The following is a 24,474-nucleotide window of genomic DNA, read 5'->3' as shown; positions in this document are numbered from 1 at the left end:
CAATGGAATAAATAGAATTGGGAGAACATTGCACATAGTAACAATGCTAACAATTGAAGTATGATTAATTGTGAAAGTCTTAGCTACTGTGATCTATATAATGATTCCCCCCCCCAAATAATATCATAGACCCATGACAAACAATAGGTCACTTAAGTGAGTGTACTGATGAACTCTAAACACAGATTGACAATTTCTTCTTTATTTTCTTGCTATTTTCTACAACATAGCTAATATGGACACGTTTTTTTTTATTTTATAATATTTTATTTGATCATTTCCAAGCATTATTCATTAAAGACAAATATCATTTTCTTCTCCTCCCCCCTCACCCCCCATAGCCAATGCATCATTCCACTGGGTATCACATGTGTTCTTAATTTGAACCCACTGCCATGTTGTCAATATTTGCATTACAGTGTTCATTTAGAGTCTCTTCTCTGTCATGTCCCCTCAACCGCTGTAGTCAGGCAGTTTCTTTTCCTCGGTGTTTCTACTCCCACAGTTTGTCCTCTGCTTATGAATAGTGTTTTTTCTCCTAGACCCCTGCAGATTGTTCAGGGACATTACATCACCACTAATGGAGAAGTCCATTACTTTCGATTATACCACAGTGTATTAGTCTCTGTGTACAATGTTCTGGTTCTGCTCCTCTCGCTCTACATCACATCATGAAGGTCTTTCCAGTCTCCACGGAATTCCTCCACTTTATTATTACTTTTTGCACAATAGTATTCCATCACCAACATATACCACAATTTGTTCAGCCATTCCCCAATTGATGGGCATCCCCTCGTTTTCCAGTTTTTGGCCACCACAAAGAGTGCAGCTATGAATATTCTTGAACAAGTCTTTTTCTCCATTATCTCTGGGGTACAGACCCAGCAGTGCTATGGCTGGATCAAAGGGTAGACATTCTTTTGTTGCACTTTGGGCATAGTTTCAAATTGCCCTCCAGTATGGTTGGATCAATTCACAACTCCACCAGCAATGAATTAATGTCCCCACTTTGCCACATCCCCTCCAGCATTCATTACTTTCCTTTGCTGTCATGTTAGCCAATATGCTAGGTATGAGGTGATACCTCAGAGTTGTTTTAATTTCCATTTCTCTGATTATCAGAGATTTAGCACACTTTTTCATGTGCTTATTAATAGTTTTGATTTCTTTGGCTGAAAACTACCTATTCATGTCCCTTGCCCATTTATCGTTTGGAGAATGGCTTGGTTTTTTTGTACAATTGATTTAGTTCTTTATAAATTTGAGTAATAAAACCTTTGCCAGAGATATCTATGAAGATTTTTTCCCAATTTGTTGTTTCCCTTATGATTTTAGTTACATTGGTTTTGTTTGTATAAAAGCTTTTTAATTTGATGTAGCCAAAATTATTTATTTTACATTTTGTGATTCTTTCTATGTCTTGCTTGGTTTTAAAGTCTTTCCCCTCCCAAAGGTCTGACATATATACTATTCTGTGTTTACCCAATTTACTTATGGTTACCTTCTTTATATTTAAGTCATTCACCCATTTTGAATTTATCTTGGTGTAGGGTGTGAGGTGTTGATCAATTTCTAATCTCTCCCACACTGTCTTCCAATTTTCCCAACAGCTTTTATCGAATAGTGGATTTTGTCCCAAAAGCTGGGATCTTTGGGTTTATCGTATACTGTCTTGCTGAGGTCGCTTGCCCCCAGTCTATTCCACTGATCCTCCTTTCTGTCTCTTATCCAGTACCAAATTGTTTTGATGACTGCTGCTTTGTAATATAGTTTAAGGTCTGGGACTGCAAGGCCCCCATGATTTGTGTTTTTTTTTTTCATTATTTCCCTGGATATCCTTGATTTTTTGTTATTCCAAATGAACTTTGTTATGGTTTTTTCTAAATCAGTAAAGAAATATTTTGGGAGTTCCTTGGGTATGGCACTAAAGAGATAAATAAGTTTGGGTAGGATGGTCATTTTTATTTATTTCTTTTAAAACATTATTTTATTTGGTTATTTACAAACATTATTCATTGGAAACAATGATCATTATCTTTTCCTCCCCTCCCTCCCTCCCACCACTTCTCCCATAGCCGGTGCACAATTCCACTGGGTTTCACCTATGTTCTTGGTTTAAACCCATTTCCATGTTGTTGGTATTTGCACTAGAGTGTTCATTTAGAGTCTCTCCTCAGTCATTTCTTCTCAGCCCCTGTAGTCAAGCAGTTGCTTTTCATCGGTGTTTTTACTCCCACAGTTTATCCTCTGCTTGTGGATAGTGTTTTTTAGATCGCTGCAGATTGTTCAGAGACATTGCATTGACACTAATGGAGAAGTCCATTACCTTCAATTGTACCACAGTGTATCAGTCTCTGTGTACAATGTTTTTCTGGTTCTGTTCCTTTCGCTCTGCATCACTTCCTGGAGGTTGTTCAAGACTCCATGAAATTCCTCCACTTTATTATTCCTTTTAGCACAATGGTATTCTATCACCAACATATATCACAATTTGTTCAGCCATTCCCCAAATGAAGGGCATCCCTTCATTTTCCAATTTTTGGCCACCAAAAGTCTTTTTCCTTATTATGTCTTTGGGGTACAAACCCAGCAGTGCTATGGCTGGATCAAAGGGCAGACAGTCTTTTATCATCCTTTGGACATAGTTCCAAATTGCCCTCCAGAATGGTTGGATCAATTCACAACTCCACCAGCAATGAATTAATGTCCCTAATTTGCCACATCCCCTCAGCATTCATTATGTGGATAGTTTTCCTAATATTGAACCAGCCCTGCATCCCTGGTATAAATCCTACTTGATCATGGTGGATGACCCTTCTGATCACATGCTGGAGTCTTTTTGCTAGTGTCATATTTAAGATTTTTTGCATCTATATTCATTAGGGAGATTGGTCTCTAATTTTCTTTCTCTGTTTTTGACCTGCCTGGTTTTGGAATCAGTACTATGTTTGTGTCATAAAAGGAGTTTGGTAGAATTCCCTCTTGCTTATTATGTCAAATGGATTAACTGTTCTCTGAATTTTTGATAGAATTCACTTGTGAATCCTTTGGGGTGGGGATTTTTTCTTAGGGAGTTCTTTGATGGCCTGTTGGATTTCATTTCCTGATATGGGATTATTTAAGAATTCTATTTCTTCTTCTGTTAGTCTAGGCAGTTTGTATTTATTATATATTCATCCATATCACCTAGATTGGTGTATTTATTGCCATATAATTGGGCAAAGTAATTTTTAATGATTGCCTTGATTTCCTCTTCATTGGAGGTTCTGTCCCCCTTTTCATCTTTGATGCTGTTAATTTGCTTTTCTTCCTTCATTTTTTTAATTAGATTGACCAGTACTTGGTCTATTTTGTTTGTTTTTTCAAAGTACCAGCTTCTTGTCTTATTTATTAAATCAATAGTTCTATCACTTTCAATTTTATTAATTTCTCCCTTAATTTTTGGAATTTCTAGTTTGGTTTTCTGCTGGGGGTTTTTAATTTGATCGCTTTCAAGTTTTTTTATTTGCATTTCCAATTGATTGATCTCTGCTCTCCCTAGTTTGTTAATATATGCACTCAGGGATATGAATTTACCTCTGATTACCACCTTGGCTGCATCCCAAAAGGTTTGAAAGGATGTCTTGCCATTGTCATTTTCCTCGATGAAATTATTAATTATTTCTATGATTTCTTCTCTAAATGATTTTGGAGTATCATATTATTTAATTTCCAATTAGTGTTTTATTTGGTTTTCCATGTACCATTACTGATCATTATTTTTATTGCCTTGTGATCTGAAGAGGCTGCATTTATTATTTCTGCTTTTCTGCATTTGTGTGCCATGTTTCTGTGACCTAATGTATGGTCAATCTTTGTGAATGTGCCATGTGGTGCTGAGAAAAAGGTGTACCTTTTTATCCCTATTTATTTTTCTCTATATGTCTATTAATTCAAATTTTTCTAAGATTTCATTCACTTCTTTTACCTCTTTCTTATTTATTTTTTGATTTCATTTATCTAAATTTGACAATGGTTGATTAAATCTCCCACTAATATGGTTTTTCTGTCTATTTCTTCCTTCAGTTCTCCTAGTTTCTCCATTAGAAATTTGGGTGCTATATTATTTGGTGCATACATGTTGATTAGTGATATTTCCTCATTATCTAAAGTCCCTTTTAACAAAATATAATTACCTTCCCTATCCTTTTTGATCAGGTCTATTTTTGCTTTGGCTTTATCAGATATCATGATTGCTTCTCCTGCCTTATTTCTGTCAGTTGAGGCCCAGAAGGTCTCACTCCATCATTTAATTCTCACCTTGTGGGTGTCTACCCATCTCATGTGTGTTTCTTAAAGACAACATATGGTAGGGTTTTGGATTCTAATCCATTCTGCTATTCATCTATGTTTTATGGGTGAGTTCATCCCATTTACATTCAAAGTTATGACTGTCACTGGTGGACTCCCTGGCATTTTGATATCCTTCCCTAATTCTAACCTTTCTTCTTCAGCTCTAAATTGTTAATCCAGTGATTTATTTTAAATCAGTCCCCCTTGTCCCCTCCCTTGATATGTTTCCCTTTCTAATCCCTCCCTTTTTCTTCCCTCCCCCTCCCCCTCTTCTTCCCTCCCTTTTTTGTGTTCCCTCACCCCTCTCCCCTTGGTTTTCCCTTCTCCATAGATAGCAGACTATCGAAATACTTATATTAAACATCTTCAAAGCAAGTTATTTTTTCTGAGTTTTTCCATCTAAATTGTTAAAACTTCAACAATTTACAATTAACCCTCATCTAGAATTGATAATTGCCAAAGATATGAAATATCAAGTGAACCCAAAATACAGTGGTACTTATTGAAGTTGTTCAAGAAAAAAAGACATAAATGTCATCTTAACACATGGTTTATTTAATATCCACTTTTCAAAGCTGTAAAAATCCATTTAAAATATATAAGATTCTTTTTGGTGTTATTTAAATTTAGATGTCACAAGCTGCCACAACTGAATATGAAAACTTGTACTCAGGAAAAGAGCAATAGTTTTTTTAACATTTGAAACATCTTGTACATCCACAGATTTTATTCACTATGATTGGCATTGTTATTTCCTGTCATTTCAGGGCAGCACTTGAAACAACAATGTGGGTTCAAAACACAATGAAAGTTTTTACTGATTTTGAGAACCCTGATGCAGAGCACTCTTGCCATTGAGTGCAATAGCCAAGTTTGGAACACAGCCTTCATGAAGTTCTCAAAGTAGAAGAGCAGTCTTTAAACCAAAGTTTTAGAATTTGTTATGTAAAGAAAGGACAAACACCAAAAGTTATATTTCATCTATGCACACACCTTTTTGCAGTTTTAACTGAACTGACTTGTTTTTAAAGAAATAATTAAGTACAACTATTCTTCCTTTGGATGTGGTGCAGTAAGAATTGTCAGTAGAGATTACATTATACGAGGTAAAATAGTTGACTCATGTTTTAGGTGGAATACTGTATGGGAAGTCTGGACTTAGAAACAGGAAGGTGAGGCAGAAAATTCCATATCTGATGCTTCATAAGCTTGAAACAATAACAAATTTATTTAATCTTTCTCAACTTCATTTTCTCATCTATAAAATGGAAATAAAAATACCGACAATATCTACCACTCAGTTGTGAGTCAATAATGAAATAATATTTGTAAGAATTTTGCAAACTTTGAAGTATCAGATAATTTCAAACTATCACTGTCATCATCATTTCCATTTCACTGTTATAATTTGACTCAACACTAAGCTCTTAGTTATCCAACAGCAAAAATTAATACCCATGATGTTTTGATGACCTTTTCCCATTAATCACTGTTTTGCGTTGATTGCTGTGGTCCTCCTAACTGGTCAAAATGCTAATAATACCCAAATTTCCACTCATAGAAATAAGACTAAGTCATAGTTCAAGACATTGCTTTCATAATTATAACTTATTTTGTATGAAAATGTAAAGTGTAAGACCTTTTAGAGAGACTAATAATTTCTGGTAGAGATTATGCTTCCTGGGCATCTCTTTTTTTTTTGATTCTATAAGAGTTCATAGAGTGTTTTGAAATATTTATAGAATTTGACAGTAGGAAAGAATTGCAGAAACCATTTAACTCAACCCCTAAGCTTGGATGCTAAAAGTTCAACTTTTTTCCATAAATTTTCCATGACTTTTTTTCTCCTCTCCACAACTTCCCACTACATAAGCACTCAAAACCAGTAATTTCTTCTGTCAAGATCAAACACTAGAATTAAGAGAATTCAGGATTTTCTATGGAAGGTAGGGAGAAAAAACTTCAAAACATAACAATTTTCAAAGTAAGTAAAAATAATATTGAATGGTAGGCACTAAGCTCTCAGAGAATCAAGACAGGTTTTTTTAGGAAGATTCAGGAGCTGAGATTTGAAGACAAGCTAGAGTTATTATGAAGTGGAGGCAGAGAAAGTATCTTCCAAATTTGGATAAAAGTTTATGTAAATGTAATGAGGCTGAGTATGAAATCTTCTATATGTCCAATACAGAGAAGACACATTTCTCTGCAACATGAAACATGCAAGAGTGAAGGAATATGAAAAAAAAAACAACAAAAGTATTTGTTGGAGCTAAATTGTAAAGCATTTTTGATCTAGAGAGATTTGTATAGAAATTAAAGTTGCATGAATGTGTAAAAATGGAGATTTGAACCCCAGATTCAATCCCCAGAAGTCATTGGTATTTCCCAGAATTCCCTATAATCTCACCTGAGTCTCCACCTGGGTGAGATGATAATTAGTATTTAACTGGGTCTCTCCCTCCCACGCGGTCTCTTCCATTTTGCAATGATGTAGTAAGTAAACTAAGCGCAGGGGTTCTGAACTGGCTAATCAGTCATGGACACAAATGTGGTTTATTATTTTGTAGCCTTGATTTCTAATAATCTTAATAAACCTCATAAAATATAATACTTTTATTACTAGAAACTAATTTAATTTTTACAAATGATATACTTAGAACTGTGCTTATGTATAGAAGATGGATCAGGGAGGGGAAAAGAGGCAGAGAGAATAGCTAGATGGCTATTATAATATTCCATTTGAGAGGTAATGCAGGCCTGATCCAAGATGCTAGCTCCCAAAGATAAAAGGCAACTGGCAGGAATTATCGATTATTTGGATAGCAAGGTACAGAGAGAATCAAAGATATTTCGGATACTGCAAACCTGAGTGTTCACAAAGTTAGTGGTATGGGGTACCTAGGTAGCACAGTGGATTTAGAGTCAGGCCTCAAAACAGGAGGTTGTGGTTCAAATCTGGCCTCAGATACTTCCTAACTATGTAATCCTGGGCAAGTCATTTAAGCCCCCTTGCCTAGTCCTTTCCACATACACTTACCAATACACAGTCTTGACTTAAAGACAGAAGGAAAGGGCATTAAAAAAAAGAAAGGTGGTGGTTGTCTTAACAGCAATAAGGAATTTAAGAGAAAGTGTGATTTCCATGGGAAAGAAATTAATTTTGCTTTTAGATGCTGAGTTTGTGATGACTTGAAGGGCATATAAGTGGAAATATGGTATAGGCAATTGATGACCTGATACTAGAACATAGGACAGAAATAAATGCTACATTTGCACTTCCTGATGAGAGTAATATTTCTACAGATGATAAATGAATCAGTACTAATAATAACAACAGTAATGAAAGCATTTATATTGAATTGTAAAGTTCATAAAGTGCTTCTCAAATATTATTTCACTTATTCTGATAGCAATCCTGAGATTCAGGTGCTATTGATATTGTCATTTTATAGATGCAAAAAGTGAGGCAGAAAGACACCTGGTCATACAACTAGTAAGTGTTTAAGGTTGGATTTTAACTCAGGGTTTCTTGACTCCAGGTCTAGTGCTCTATCAGGTCTGTCATCTATCTGCCTCAACAAGGAGCATTACCCAATGGTCCAAAGAAATCCTGAGAAGTCATCCAGATAGAGGGGATAGTTAAGCTTATGGGAAGTGATAAAATCCCTGACAGAACTTTTAGGGAAACAAGTAAAAAATCTTCTATAGATCTCTTGTGCTTAGTTGCACCTAGAGGATTTTACATAGGCAATTGTGTTGTAAATGAGCCTGAGGAGATAGGAGAACCAAGAAAGGGATATAGATAAAAAAACAAAACAAAAAAAAACCATGGAGGAGAGATTTTCTAGTAGTAAATATTGCTCACTAGCTTTAAATGCTAAGGGGAAGTCCATTATGGTAAAGCCTGAGAAAAAGTTATTGGATTTCACTATTAGGTCATCACTGGTGGTCTTTGAGAGAAGAAGCACAATTGAGTAAATGGGAGGAGAAGTCATATTGAAAGGGAAAGAAAATGAATAAGAAGTCAAGAAGCAGAAGTAAGAAATGTTGAAAGGTTTTTATAAGAGTTTGTTGAGAGTAAGGAGCAATGCAGGATAATTTCAGATAATAGTCAAGAGATAATTATAAAGATAGAAAAGATCTGAGAACATTTTTAGCAGCAGGTAAGGAGTCAGTAGATAAAAAGGAAATTGAAAATTAGAGTAAAAGAATGAATAAAGGTGTAAACTTTCAGAGGATAGATGAGAATATGGTACATACAGAGTGCTTTGATTCAGCAAGGAGAAGGGATATCTCTGAAACTGGAGCAAGGGCAGGGGTTGGAAAATGATGAGTTGAATAGTGCATAGTGGCATTAGGGAGAAAAGGGAATTCTGAAGCTACAGCTTCAATTAAAAAAAAGTAAAATGAAACAAAGTCCTCACAAATGAGGTGGAAAATATAGTTTGAGTAGAGCAAAGAAAGTGCAAGTAAATACTGTTTTCTTTTAAACACCTAAATTCAAGGTAGGAGGCAGTAAACTTATTTTGTACTTTTTAAAACAGTCACATAACAATTGAGATCTGCACAGTTATTTCTGGTAAGTGTGAAATAAAATTATGCAGTCAGATATGTGTTTGGGGATATAAAGTGCAATTCTCCACTTTTTATAAATGGAGAAAACAAGGAGACAAAAACACAAAAAAGATAGAAAAATTATCTAGCTAATCTAGTCTTTTCATCAACTTATTTATCAAAATAATTTTTAAATTTTTATTAATATCCTTTAGAAATGCAACATTTCCAGAATAGAATTCTATAGGAAAATGGCAATTTTAAGTATATATTTTTTAAAAGAAGCAATGCCAGTGTTCTCAACTATAAAATGGCTTATCAAAGTGTTGCTCACCCATATCACCAGCCTGTGTCCTTTTGAAACTGAATTGACATAATCTGAAGGACACATTTCATGATTGCTGATTCACAGTTGAATAAGATAAGTGTTTGTTAGTTTTCTGGTTAGCATTTATGCCTAAGTAGTTTCTGAATAAGCATTCATATCCACAAAGTGCCATTCATTTTCTGATTTTTGAGAAAGACGGAGGTTAACTACATTACAAACTGGGGTGGTGCAATTGTGTGAGAGGGCAATAATAAAGTAATATTCTTGGTGGTTTCCCCCCCTTATATGCTATAGATGGTGAGTGATAGGGCAAAGCAGTCTTTTACCAGACAACTGTAAACCTTAAAATTTCACAGACTTATGAATGTTAAAAATTTTACTCCACATTGAGGAATCCTCCAATTCCCTACTTGAAATAATTCCATACCAGATAGTGAGAACTCTACTTGAATGTGAAAACTCCTTGCTATGGGAGTATCCCTACTCCACCCCTACTTAAGACTGCTTTAGGGCAGAAAACTCCTTGTTAAACAATGAAAGTACTTGAAAACCATACTTATAAAGGAAAGGAGTTTTTTGAGCTACGACTGTTTTTGGAATTGATACAATGGGATGCTAGGTGCTTATAAAGGTAGGGCAACTTGTAAACTACTTAGACCTAAAAGGTGAAAACTTACTCAGAGGTTTTCTCTTAATGAAATTAGTCAACACAGCAGCATTTTTTTCTGACTTACTAAAGAGATTAATCTACTCAGCTGTGAATTCAAAATGGGCTGTCTTTTGGAAAACATCTACAGTGATTGGTAGATGGAAGAAGTTAGGGGAGGTGACATAGGAAATTTTGCCCTTAAAAATAAGAGCTCAGAGAAGAGCTGGGGTTCATTCTGAAACATTCAGATTGAGGAGGTCATTCTGAAACATTCAGATTGAGGAAGGACTGATTCTGAAACATTCAGATGGAGGAGGGAGCTGGTGAAAGCAGCTGAGATGATGCTGGCCTGGTGTCACTAGAATCCTTGCTTAGGCAGGCCTTGTGGTGAGTGTTAAAAGACTGACTGACTGATCTCTCTCTCTTAAGACTCAGGTCTAGGCCATGTTGGCTTAAGGCCCTTTATAATTATTTCCTTTTTCTCTCTTTCTCTCTTTCTTTAATTCCACATTTGTATTAATTAAAATCTCTATAAAACCCAGTTGACTTGGGTATTTGAATAATTGGGAATATTTCCCTGGCGACCACCTTATATTTGATTTAAAAACCAAGACACTGTAGTGAAACATATTTTCTGCAGTCAAATTTACTCACCCTCTCTTATATCTATCACAATTTATATCTTCCACCATTTTAAGCATTACAGTTTAAGACCTCAACCATTTTAAATCTCACACAACTTTTCAAGTAGTAGAAAATTATTTTCCTCAATGATATCTCAAAAAAAACCCCATCTCTTTTGCATTCAGTATAACTCACAGAAGGACAAAGATGAAGTCTGTCTTTCTTTCAATATTTTCTCTTCTAAGACCATGGTAGAAAGTAAAGGACCATAAAGGAAATCCAATTTTATTTTCTCTAAGGGTATACACAAATCCAATAGTTCAGCCATCTCTACACACAGAAGGAGGATTCTATTTTATCCATTGAGCTTCCAGAAGTTGATTTGCTTTCATCTAATCTCCTATTTGATTCCACTTAAAGTAACTGCTCTTATCTTTTTTTCTACTTCTTCTAAGTATCATGTGGCAGGCACAGACATCAAATTTCTTTCTCTATTTGACTATTGGCTTTTCTTCTGTTTTATCTTCTCACTACTATCTCTTTAACTTCTAATGCCTCAAGCCTAAAGTTTAAGCACCATCTTCAATGTGAAACCATTTCTAATCTCCACAATTGCTAATGTCTTCTCTCCCCAACTACATCATATTTAAATTATGTTGTATGGATTTGTAATTATTACCTTAATATTTAAGCTGTAATCATAGTCTTCTCATGAGTAGTAATCTATCTCTAACTCTGGTAGAAAAGGCAATTCCACTGACCTGTCCTGTATAATTAAAAGAACGTGCACACAGAGCCAAGATGATGGATTAGTAGTAGTAAAAGCTGAAACCACTCTTATAATCCTTCCAAACCAATTTTTAAAAAGTGCCTCCTGAAATGACAGGAATCAGAAGCCAACAGAATTACAGAGGGAAGGGGCTCTCTTGCTGAGCACAACTTGAAACATAGGCAGAGAGCATCCATTTTCACAGGATAATGGGCAACCAGAAGCAAATTAGTACACTGACAAATGCCAGAGCACTCCCCACACACACCTACTCTTCCAGAATCTGAGCCTGGATATAGGTCTAATTCAGGATCCTGGGTTCCTGCCTATTCCAATTATAGAGAACCCCACACCCCAGAACCACCATTTGAAATCTCAGGCCCTAGTATTAGCCTAGCCAAAGCATTTGGCCCTTTCAACCCTATGTTGTTGTGAAGCCTTTAGCCACAGGGCAAAATAGCTCAGAGTGATGAATCTTGAAAGTCCTCAGCAGAGGAGACAGAATCAGCAGCTTTTAAAACGCTGAGTCCACAGACAAAAAGATGGCTGGGAAATGAGCAAAGAGTAAAAGAAACACCTAATCTTGGAAAATTTCTGTGGAGAAAAAGAACAAGGCACAAAGTGAATAGAGGATAGTGAAATCCAAGCAACCTCATGCAACGTTCAAAGAAAAATGGTAATTTGTCCCAGGCACTGGAAGAACACAAAAAAGGGATTAAAACTCAAAGAAGAAGAAAAATGAAAAAAAGAAATGAAAGAATACAAAAAGAAAATAACAGCTTAAAAAACAAGGGATGTCAACTGGAAAAAGAGGCACAAAAATCCAATGAAGAAGAGATTCCATGAAAAATAGAATGAAACAAATGGAAAAGGAGATTCAAAAGTTCATGGCAGTAATTCATTCTTTAAAAATTAGAATTTAGAAAAAAGAAGCTAATGACTTCACAAGACATCAGGAAACAATAAAAATCAAAAGAAGAAAATATGGAAGAAAATATGAAAAAAACTCATTGATTAAACAACTAATCTGAAAAATGGATTAAATATCAATTTAAGAATTATTGGACTACCTGAAAGTCTTGATAAGAGAGAAAAAGACTAGACATCATATTACCAGAAATTGTCATAGAAAATGGCTTGATAATTATGAACAGGACGGTAGAAAGAATCCATAGATCATCTCCTGCCATAAATCCTCAAGTGGCAACTCCTGGGAATGTTATAGTCAAGTTCAAGAGCTCCCTGTCAAAGGAGAAAATGCTGTAAATAGTCATAAAAATAATTTAAATATCATGGAGCCCCAGTCAGTATTACACAGCATCTGGCAGCTTTCACACTGAACACTCGGAAGAATCAGAATATGATGTTCCAGAACACAAGGGAACTTGGTTTACAACAAAGAATTATTTGTCCATCAAAACTGATTAATATTCTTTCAAGGAAAAATATAGTCATCTAAAGCAATAGAAAATTTTCAGGCATTCCTGAAGAAAAGATAAGACTTAAACAGAAAATGTGATGGCTAAATACAAAATTAAAGAGAATCATGAAAAGGAAAATAAGATAGAGAAAAAAATTAGGAGCCACAATAAAATCAAATTATTAATTTTCCCATATGGAAAGATGTTTGTAACTCTTGAAAAATTTTATCATTATCATAATATTTAGAAGTATACATACACAAATGATATAATAGTAAGCTGTTTATGATGATAAGAAAAAATTAGGAGCAAAGGTGAGGCATGTACTAAAAGAAATGTGAAAATAGAAATAAAATGGGGTAAATTATATCACATAAAGAATCATGGAGGTAAAAATAAAACTATTACTGTGGAGGGGAGGAGGGGGGTAGTGACAGGTAATATTTAAACCTTACTCTTATTTGAATTGACTCAGAGAAGAAGAAATATCAAGATTCACTAGGGTATAGAATCCCATCCTACAGGGAAGTAAAAGGGGAATAAGAAGGGAGGTGGTGGGAAGGGGGGTAATATAAGGGAAGGGAAATGGGGGAGTGATTAAAAGCAAAATATTGATGGGAAAGGAAAGAGTGAAAGGAAAAGGGGCAGGATGAAAAGGGAAAATAAATATGCAGGGAAATGCACAGATGGAAATAATAACTGAATGTAAATGGGATGAACTCACTCATAAAACTGAAGTAGATAGCAGAGTGGATTTAAAAACCAGATTCCTACCATATATTGTTAACAAGAAACATATTTGAGGCAGGTAGACACACAGAGAGTAAAGGTAATGGGCTCGAACAAAATCTATTGGACTTCAACTATGACAAAAATGCAGGAGTAGTCATCATGACCTCAAGCAAAATACACCTCATTAAAAAAATTTTTTTTAAACCCTTACCTTCCATCTTGGAGTCAATACTGTGTATTAGCTCCAAGGCAGAAGAGTGGTAAGGGCTAGGCAATGGGGGTCAAGTGACTTGCCCAGGGTCACAGAGCTAGGAAGTGGCTGAGGCCAGATTTGAACCTAGGACCTCCTGTCTCTAGGCCTGGTTCTCAATCCACTGAGCTACCCAGCTGCCCCCTTGATTAAAATTTTTAAGGAAGGTAATTACATCTTGATAAAAGGTAGTATAAATAATGAATAAATATCAGTACATAATATATATGCCCAAAGTGGTATAGCATCCAGATTATTATAAGAGAAACTACAGGAGGTTAAGGATGAAAAAGTGGGTAAAACAATACTAGTGGGAGCCTTCAACATTCCCCTAGCAGAACTAGATAAATCTAATAAAAAATAAGAAAGAAGTAAATGAAGTACATGAAATTTCAGAAAACTTAGATTTCTTGGATACCTGGAGAAAACTGAATGAGGATAAAAAGGAATATACCTTCTTTTTAGCAATATGTAGTACATATATAAAAATTTACCATGTACCAGAGCATAAAAAATTCACAACCAAATGCAGAAAAGAAGAAATAATAAATTCAACTTTTCCAGATCATAATATAATAAACTTATAATCAACAAGGGTCATGAAAAAACTAATTAAAATTTATTAGGAAACTAAATAAACTAACTCTCTAAAATGGTAGGGGGATAAAAGAAAAAAAAATCTTAGAAGCAATAACTGATTTCATTGAAGAAAAAGACAATGAAAATACAGTGTATTGAAATTTGTGGGATATAGAAAAAAGTAACATTATGAGGAAATTTTATATTCCTTTATCAATAAAAAATGAAAAAAAGCAGATCAATGAATTGGGCATGCAGCTAAAAATCTAGAAAAAAAAACAAATTTAAAATTCCCAATTAGAGACTAATTGAAACCCCTAAAATCAAAGGACAATTAGTAAAATTGAAAAATTAAAAAACTATCAAAGTGATAAATAAGATGAGGAGTTGGTTCTATGAAAAAAAATCAACAAAAATAATTTAAATAGATCACTGGTTAATTTGATTTAAAAAGGAAAGAAGAGAATCAAATTATCAATATCAAAAATGAAAAGGTGATTTTACCTCCAATGAAGAGGAAATTAAATCTCTTAGAACAGGCTATTTTGCTCAATTATATGACAATAAGTGCAATAATCTAGGTGAAATGGATAAATATTTACAAAAATATAAATTGCCTAGATTAGCAAAAAAAATAAATGGAATATTGAAATAATACATTTCAGAAAAAGAACTTGAACACTCTATCAATGAACTCCCTAAGAAAAAAATCCCCAGGACGGAATGGATTCACAAATGAATTCTTTCAAACATTCAAATGACAACTAATCCCAATACTATAGAAACTATTTGACACAATAAGCAAAGAAGTAGTTCTAACACATTCTTTCTATGAGAAGTAAAAAAAGGTTAATTCTTTCTGAGTGGAGATGATTTCTTTGTATTGCTTTCCACAGTACTTATAACAGTGCTTAGCACAAAGTAAGTTTTTTTTAAAAATCTTTGACTGATATGAAATAAAATTATACACTCTCATTTTGTCCACAGAATACCAATGAATATTGGACATGTTTTATTTAGAAAATCTCATTTTTATTCATCAAGGAATTTTTTTAATTCATTCTCTAGCAAGTTGTATCTTTTAGCTGAAATTTGTCATTTTATTTGTATTAAAATAATGGCAACAAAGCAAATTAATATTTTCCAATGCCAGATATTATGGAGTCAACATGGATTAATTCCTGAACTTAAAGCCAGGAGATAAAGAAAATAAAATCTCTCTTCTGCACTCTGTGCCCTTCACTTCTCTATGAGGAAGTGACTAGAATATTTATTATTTCTCCTCAGAAATTGAATTCTGAAATTTTTCTAAATTTTTTGTTGAAAACTATTGCTGTTATTTCACATATTTTTTCATTTGTTGTTTTTGATGTTGAGTCAAACTTTTGAGTTATATTTAACTCTTTATGACCCCCTTTGGAGTATTCTTGGCAAAAAGGCTAGAGAGATTTGCCATTTCCTTTTCCAGCTCTCTTCATAAATGTTTGCCAAAGGCAAACATGGTGAAATGGCTTGCTCAAAGAAACAGTTAGCAAGTGTTCTCATAATGCTTATTTAATTCTGAATCAGTTCATATAAGCCTTCACAAGATTTTTCCATCTCTTTATCATTTATTTGATTTTGATTTTATTTAGTCAATTTAGAATATTATTCCTTTGTTACAAGAATCATATTATTTCCCTCCCTCCTCTTCACCCATCCCTTCCTGTAGCTGACACACAATTCCACTGGGTTTTACATGTGTCCTTGATCAGAACCTATTTCCATGTTGTTGATGTTCTCACTAGGATGTTCATTTAGAGTTTAAATCCCCAATCATATCCTCCTTGAAACATGTAATCCTTACAGCACAATAATAGTTCTTCACATTCATCTGCCACAATTTGTTTAGCCTAAAATAACTATCACTTTTTTTCCAATCCTTTGCTGCCACAAGTACAAACAACTATAATTGTTATTAAGCTCCTTCTTATAATGAACTGTTGAAAGGAAAATTCTTTTTTTTTCTTCCATTTGGATTAAGGAAGCAAAACTCAGAACAGAGAGAAATAAAAGGATTATTTTTTTATTGGTATGTCAAGGTAACAAAACTTTGATTGCTGGAGAACAGTAAACAACTTCCAGGTGGGGCCAGTTTATATTGTTAACTTTTGTAATGAGATAAAGATTGTCCTTATAGGTTCACATCAGCAAAAGAGACTGGGTCTTTCCATCTCAATTCTTCTCAAACGGTAGCACACAACAATTTCCAGATACAAACAGGCCGTGAGTGCCTTGATTATGTGACAAATATCAGGGAGCTGCAGACTATGGGATGCCTCCCTCCAACACTGATTGACAAGCAGTTCTGGGAATAATGAGTCACTGAGTCAATACAAATTTCAATACATTAAATCTGCCTCTCTATATTTAGAGCCCAACTCTCCCAAAATCATTGTTTTACCATCCAAAGCTACATAAAGTTGAGTATGTCATTCATCTATATAGGAAACCTCCACATATTTGAGTGTGTCAAAATGGGAAAAATGATCTAGAAATCTAGCCTCTTGACTAAGTGGAAAGTTCTTGCTACATTCTATTCTATCAAATTTATTATAGCATTCGAATTATAGCCTTTATGCAAATTTTAACCCCGATTCTGATCTAAATAAGCATCTCTCCATGCCCTAAAATGATTATTCAGCCTTTGCTTAAAGACCTAGAGATATGGATAACACAATACCATAGAGGCAGCATGTTCCTCTATGTACATGGTCACAAGGATTCCCTTCTTCCTCTGCCTCACTGAACTGCAACTTGGTAGCCTGGACCACACTGTGACTTTGTTTTCCTCCATTATTTAGTTGCCTTAGAAATAGGTAAAACCATTGCCATTTCTTAACATGAATATAATTAGAAGTGCTGAAGAAAACCTACCCTGAAAACATTAACTAAACTGGTTGGAGTAGCAAGTGTGAAACAATCTAACAGGCTATAATAGGCAAATTAGAAAGAAAATAAAATATCCCCATGTCTGCTGAATTCAATAGACAGTATCCAAATGATTAAAATTTATATTACTTCTAGAGGGAAACAATTGTGATTTTTAATGATTTAACCAACAAACATCTATATTTCCAATTTATAATGGGATTTCAACAGATGGTAAAAGATTATACATTCTGAAAATATTCCAGGAATACTGGAGGCTTAATGCTTGGTACTGGGAAATTTTTGTTCATACTTCCAATAATCTAGATGGTTGGGGGACAACAACTAATAAGGATTTTCTTCTGTCTAAAGATGATTGGGCATGTATTTTTAAGAATGCTATGAGCATCTGGAAATAGACATGCTAAAATTTTCTTCTTAGCTTGGTCAGCATTAAATTAAAGAGAGTTAAAAATTACAGATTTAGTGACAAAAAGAGCCCAAACCAATTCATCAGTATAAAGAATGATTACAAAAGGAAAGATGCTGATTTGCTGAGTGGTCATTAGTCATTAAGACTATCAGAAATATACTACATATGTGTTAACAGAGCCTACTAGAAAGTGATCAGATAAGTTATAAACAAAGGAGTCTAAGAAAATGAAGAATTTTGGGGTAAATTATCATTATAACTAATAAGCCAAACTAATATATATATATATATATATATATATATATATATATATATATATATATATATATAGTAGTAGTCTCTCGGTAACTGAGGATGACGATTGTCTTTGTGCATTTTCATCTATGATAGATGAGTGTGCACAAAGACACTTGTGCGTGGAGGAGATTCAAGTGGAAAAGTCGATGCACAGAGACAGTCCCACTCTCTCGACGTTGGAAGCCTGGGTCCAGTGGCATGCAAAGTCGTTACACCTGGAGACTTCCTCAGCTGCATTGGATGGCCATGTTGTCTTTTGTGCTCCAACACGCCCTGAGCACTCCACAGTGCTTTGCTGCGTCGCCCTCTCAGCCATTGAACCTTCTTATTGGTTTCTTCCATCTGTTCAGCCAAGCAGTCTTCACATGCTGGGTGAGCAAAGCCCTGGTTCACCAGGGGTCGACGACCCGATGGCTACCCTCACAAGGTTTAGCCGGCCTGTTGAAGCCGTTGCCTGGGGTGTGGCCGCTGCTGCATGCTAGCAGCTACTGGGAATCACAAGTGAGAGCTGGGTGTCAGGTGGGGGTCAGAGGCTGGAGAGCTGCCCTGGGAGGGCATGACAAGCCCTCCATACCAGAGATACTACCCCTCCCTGAGCACCCCATACACCCCTATTATATACATATATATATATAATAAAAGTTCCAGAGGAAAAAATCTTGGACTACTTCTGTCAATTGATTCAACCTTAAGCGAATGATTTATACTTTAACTGCATAAAAAATGAATAAATTTACTACAATGACTGTAAGGATAATTTAGGGTTGTGATCTAATCTAAAGTTGATTTTTGGTCACCAGGGGATATCCCAAATAAAATACCCAAGTCAGTTTGGAAATATATGGTATTTAATCAATAAATAGGGAAGAAATCAAGGAGAAAAGAGAGAGGGAAAGGTATAAGATTTATCCCACCCAGCCTATGCCAGGCGAGCCAGGAGGTCCTTGAAGATTAAAGGCTTCTCTAAGAGGATAGTGTTTGGAAGGTAAAGGAGAGAAAAATCAGCCTAACCTCTGAGAGATCTCAGAGAAGAGCCTCACCAAACTTGGTTACTAGGCTTCCTCCAGTATGGTATCAAGGAAAACTCACGTCTAAACATAATCATCCTGCACCTTCTAATTTTCTAATTGCAGGTGCATACATAATCATTTTGAAATCAACCATATAGGATGCAGTAGCAATTTTCCTTGATAAATACTTGAAATAATGATGTCTAGGCCCTTCTTTTGATTCATGGCTTTTAGGTAGATCAATAATTATTTTTTATTTTAAATTTATTTTTTATTTGTTATAATAAAATAGATGAGTAACTACCTACCACCTATTCTGTCCTCCATTGGAGAAGATATCATTTGACAGAAAGATATATATATATATATGTAAATATATATATATATGTATGTATATATATGATATATTGTAATATATGATATATTTTAATATTATATTTAATTTAATTAATTTTATTAAATATAATATATAAATAAGTATATATGAATATATAAAACTATTACTTGTTTTTTTTTCTATTCATCTGTTCTTTCTCTGAAGTTGGATATAAATAAATAATTCTTCAAAAAATACATCTGTTGCTGAATATAATGTTCTCTTGGTTATGCTTACTTTTCTTTTGATAATTTCATATGGGACTTTCCATTTATTTTTAAATTAACTTGCTTGTCTTTTTTAATGCACAGCAATACTCCATAACAATTATATGTCACAACTTGTTTAGCCATTCCCCAATTGATGTGCATTCCTTCAATTTCTAATTGTTTGCTATCACAAAGACAGCTACTATAAATATTACAGGACATATCGGCTCTTTTCATTTTTCCCCAATCACCTTAGGACCATGTTGGTGAATCTGCAGCATGCATGCTGGAGGGAGCTTCTCTCCTTCCCCTCTCTGCACCTGCCTGAGGACAATTCTTATACCACCTGCCACTATGCCCAGCAGCCCAATGGGAGTGCTTCTTCCCTCCCCTGTCTGTGGTAAGGTGAGGGATATAAGAATTGAAATAATATTTCTACCCAGATACATATTTTATAAAATTTATTAGAAAGGGTAGACAATTATTCCTCTAAGTAATCTGACCACGTGGTCCCTAGCCTGTATGTCTCTTCCTCCCTCCCTTCACCTGCCTGCCCTGTTCATGACTTATTCCTCCTTTGTTCTCTTCTTGGTTCTCCCTCCTCTCAAGGCCAAAACCTTGATTTTTATTGGAATACAACATGTAGAGGAATGCAAACCTGACACAACTGTGTTACGTAAGGAATGTTTGATGGACAGATCAAGTTACTCAGGAGGGGAGAGAGAATGAACCTCCTTGACACAATCCATCTGTGATCCCTTGGGAGACCCATCTCCCCAATGGATCATTTAAATATAACTATCTTATAATTCTAAATACCTTCTAGCTAAAAGTACATACAATATTGCATTTTTCTAAGAGGAAGTTATAATTGTTAGAGATAAAAGTAAAATACAAAAACTGATTGATAGACACATTGACAAAATGCCAATTAGGGGGTAGTCCCCTTTGGCATAAGAGTTTACATTCAGAAAAAATATGTTAAACCTCTTTGAGTTCAGTTCATTATATCCCAAAGTTCATTATGGATCTTTTGATGCAGTGTGTGGCTTTTTCAGGCATCATTATAGCACCTTATCCAAAAGGATCCACTTTCTTGAATTAGGATGTTGGCAAGTTTCTTTTCCTGAAATTTCTCAAAAAAAATTTAAATTTTGTATTTTTAGGAGAATTACACAATCCCCCCTGAGTAGGGTGTTGACCAACACCAGAATCATACCAGGATACATGATCAAGTTATGAGGTATATGAAAAAAATGTTAAAAGAAAAACAAAACAAAAATTAGCCACCCCAAAAATCCCAAATAAAAGAATAACAATTAAATTCTGTATAAAAATAAGTACAGAAATGACAAAAAATAAAATTTTTAAAATTCTTAGTGTAGAAAATTCCGAGTATAAACTAAACCTGTAACAAGTTTTTGAATCACAGCAATGCTCTATTAGAGAGACCTATGTCCCATAAGCCTGTAAGATAATAGCAGCAATACAGCACTTAACCCATTTGCAGCCAGGACTACAGAAAATTGCCAAACTATAAGAGAGAAAGGACTAAGTTTCATTAGCAAATGGGAAACTCATTCCCTGGTCTGATTTTACCATCACTGTCAGAGATAGGGGGAGTCACGATGATAGCTAACCTGTATTGCACATGGGGCATGGTTCAAGGGAGTCTTGCATCTTAATATATGTCAAGCACCTGCACCTCAATTTGTGCACTAGGTTCAATTCCTTTCCTGTTGGCATAGATGTTCAACAATCCTAAATGGATTGGGTTTGGTCTGTTTTGACCTCATGCTACTTGGCACTGTTAGTGGCGCTTTTGTTCCCTTCTCTTGAAATCAGACATAATCATTAAAAAGTCCCATAACATTTATCAATGTATGGCAGGTTTCCATAGTCAAAAGCTTTTTGAGTATGCACATTACTAGGGCTAATAGATACTATAAACTTATACTGTAAACTGTATCCTTCAAGGGAAAAAATATTAATACTGATTTCATGTACTTTGAGTATCAGCAAGGTTAGGAAAAAAAGAAAGAAAAAAACAAATATCCTATTACAAAGATAAAGAGAAAAAATAATTAAAAAAATCATAATTTCACAGTTTATATTCCATGTGACAATGTGTTAGCCAAGCAGAGCCACAACACAAAAGGTTCTTACTAAAAAATGAAATTTGTATCACTCTTAACTTGGCCATGATCCATAGTGGGAGTGTACATAATTTTTTTTTCACCAGGTAAAAGCCTTTTAATGACAGTAGTACAACAACTAATACAGATTCTAAGAAGTACCAAAATCCCAAAAATTAAAAGAGCCCATTTAAGGACAATAGCAAACAAACCAGCTATCATTAGGATTCACATGACTTGCTGTGTGACATGTAAAAACCTTTGAACACATGAATAATTGTCACAAATTCTACAGATTTAGCCAGGCTTTCAACCTTGGCAAAGATATTATTAACAAAGTCTATTATTACTATAATTCTAAAATTTGATAGGAGAGAAACTGAGAAAAAACCTCTGTATAGTTGATAAAGAATTACAAAATATAACAAATCCATTTTGAAGCTTCTAGGCTTCACAGTAAAAAAATTATTCCCACTTACTGGATGAGATTATAATACATCACAGGTTAACTAAGCCACTTGGGCTTACTCTTGGTATGAGACTGTAACAGTGTAACAGAACTCTCTCCAATATGTCTCAACCATTTTCATGTGGAGCCAAGGACTAAAAAGTGAAAATCACTACAGATATGTCATCCATTACATTTACAATTAATGCAGAAATGGGAAAATTGCAACAATAGCATTGCACTGTACTTCAACTACAAATGGACCCTTATCTCTTGTTACAACTCAGAGGCAGGCAAATGAATGATCAGTCAGAGGTAGGGATGCTTCCAGATATCTGAAAGTCAATTCTGAAGACCCATCAAAATCAATTTAAATTATTAGCCAATTAAATTCCCAAAACATGTATACAGGTTGAAACCAATTTGATGGAGTCCATCCATCTGCTCTGTGTGACAATTAACAAAGACAAAAAAGGAACAAAATGCTGTTTATGTTTTTTAAAAATATATTCTTCAGTACAATCATAGGGGAGGTACAAATAAAGATAATGTAACAGAAATTTTAAATTTTGATAACTTATAAAGTGGTTAACAGTAAATTATATACATGTTGTGGGGAGGGGAACAAACTGAAACAGTTAACATCAATAAGGCAATCAGGTCTGAAAAGGCTTAAAAATTCACCTCCAGACTCTTTGAGGTTTCTCCCCCCCTCCAAGTACAATCATTCATCACAATCATGTTATCCACACCTCTGGGTTCCCCCATACTGAGGGGAGTTCCCACAGTGAGTACAGATGTTTGGGTGTGAGTTTTGATTTGCCTCATTCGAATAACTATTTCTCCTATTATGATCGTTATTCCTGAAACTTCTATTCCTATTTTCCTGATTTCTCTTCTTACAATTCATAATTAAATTACCAACTTTTCCACAAAAATAATGTTTTTTTTTAAATCTCTCAATGTCCTGTGGAGATAAAGGTGTATGATGTCGAATGTTTACTAAATCTCCACATCTGTTATATGTAGGGACATCTCTTAAAGGGAAAAGACATTTATTTGAATCATATGTGGTAATTGCTGCTTGGCTTTTGTTCTGGAATTCAATGGAGTGGGTTGGAGTGAGGCTGGTAAGGGAAGGGGGTGAGCTGGTCAGGAGGTGGGGAGGCAGAAAGAAAAGATCAGGGGCAGGGCTGGGGGTGGGACAAAGAGGAGTAGGAGCGGTGAGGTTTAGAGCAGTCATAGTAAGGTGTGTGGGAAGGAGGGTACAGAAAAGGATTGAAATAGGGATGGTATAGGTGGGCATAGAAGGAGGGTATGAATGGTAGGATGTTAAGGGAGGGCAGAAAGGTAGATTGGGGGAAAGGGGATGGGAGGAGTAGGGGATGAGTGAGGTCTGACAGGGTGAGGAGCTAAAGGGTTCAAGTCCTGGTTTTGGTCAGGAGAAAACCTCCTCAAAGTCCAGGTGGGATGATAAAATATGTTTGTTTGTTTTTTGCTAGATTTCACTGAATGAGTTAAGCTAGAATAGTTTGGTTCCAAAGAAAGAATGAGTTCCTCACTGGATGGGGATAGTTGATTTATCAACATGATAAGCCCACAAGTACCAGTATTTATAATCTTTGGAATCTTTGTTTTTAATGGTTAACTTCAAATCTTTTAAGATCTTGAAGTAAAAAGAGCCATATTCTGGCCAGGTAAAAGATATGTTCATCCATGCCTTACAAAGCTTTCTAGCTTCTTTCTTTGTCATCCAATTTTCCTTAGGCAAATTAGGATCACTCCAAAAATTAAGAAATTCATGCAGGGGTCAATCAGTTTGAATATTTCCTGATTTCCCTTGATGTGTTGCAGTATTTCCCATTTTGTCTAGACTGTATGTCTTAATCTACTAATTTAAGTTAGTGTGAGTATTGCAGAATGGTCAGCTTAAACAATGAAAAAAGTTCTTAAAATATAAAAAAAATGGAGACACAAGGTTCTTCAATGTTATTGTGGAAGGCAATAAGAGAAAGTTTAAAACAAAAAGGTCATGTAAGGAAACAGTAATTATTGCACAGCAATAGTATCAATAATGAATGTGTATTTAGTGTAATAATTATTGTTACCAATAATTAACAGGGGCTGGGCGGGGCTGGGTTCCTGTGCTTCAGTCAGGAATTACTGACCCACCCTGGGCTGCAGTAAAAGAACAGGAGTGAGGAAACACATGGGAGGGAGTTTTCTCACCAATCCTTCCAAAGAGGTGCTTTAGATGGTACTCTGCTCCTATTCTCAGCCAGTTTCGTATATGCAATCAGAAGCCACTTTTATCTTATCCAAGCTAACCTAAGCTCTTATTTAAAACTTCAGAAGAAGAAAATTAAGGGTCCTAAGGAAAAAATCCCTGACTGATGGTTACCAACCTTAAGAATTGAA

At 34.9% G+C, this 24,474-nt stretch overlaps 1 pseudogene; it reads right to left on the bottom strand.

Annotated features, from left to right (window-relative positions):
- The window catches only part of LOC100022546 (pseudouridine-5'-phosphatase-like), a 54,028-nt pseudogene extending 36,954 nt beyond the window's left edge, over positions 1–17,074 (bottom strand).
- Positions 17,075–24,474: the final 7,400 nt, after the last annotated feature.

The sequence above is a fragment of the Monodelphis domestica genome, chromosome 3 (assembly GCF_027887165.1).
Source record: "Monodelphis domestica isolate mMonDom1 chromosome 3, mMonDom1.pri, whole genome shotgun sequence".
NCBI lineage: Eukaryota > Metazoa > Chordata > Mammalia > Didelphimorphia > Didelphidae > Monodelphis > Monodelphis domestica.
Note: the sequence above shows the minus strand (reverse complement) of the source record. Positions and strands in the feature narration are given on the sequence as shown.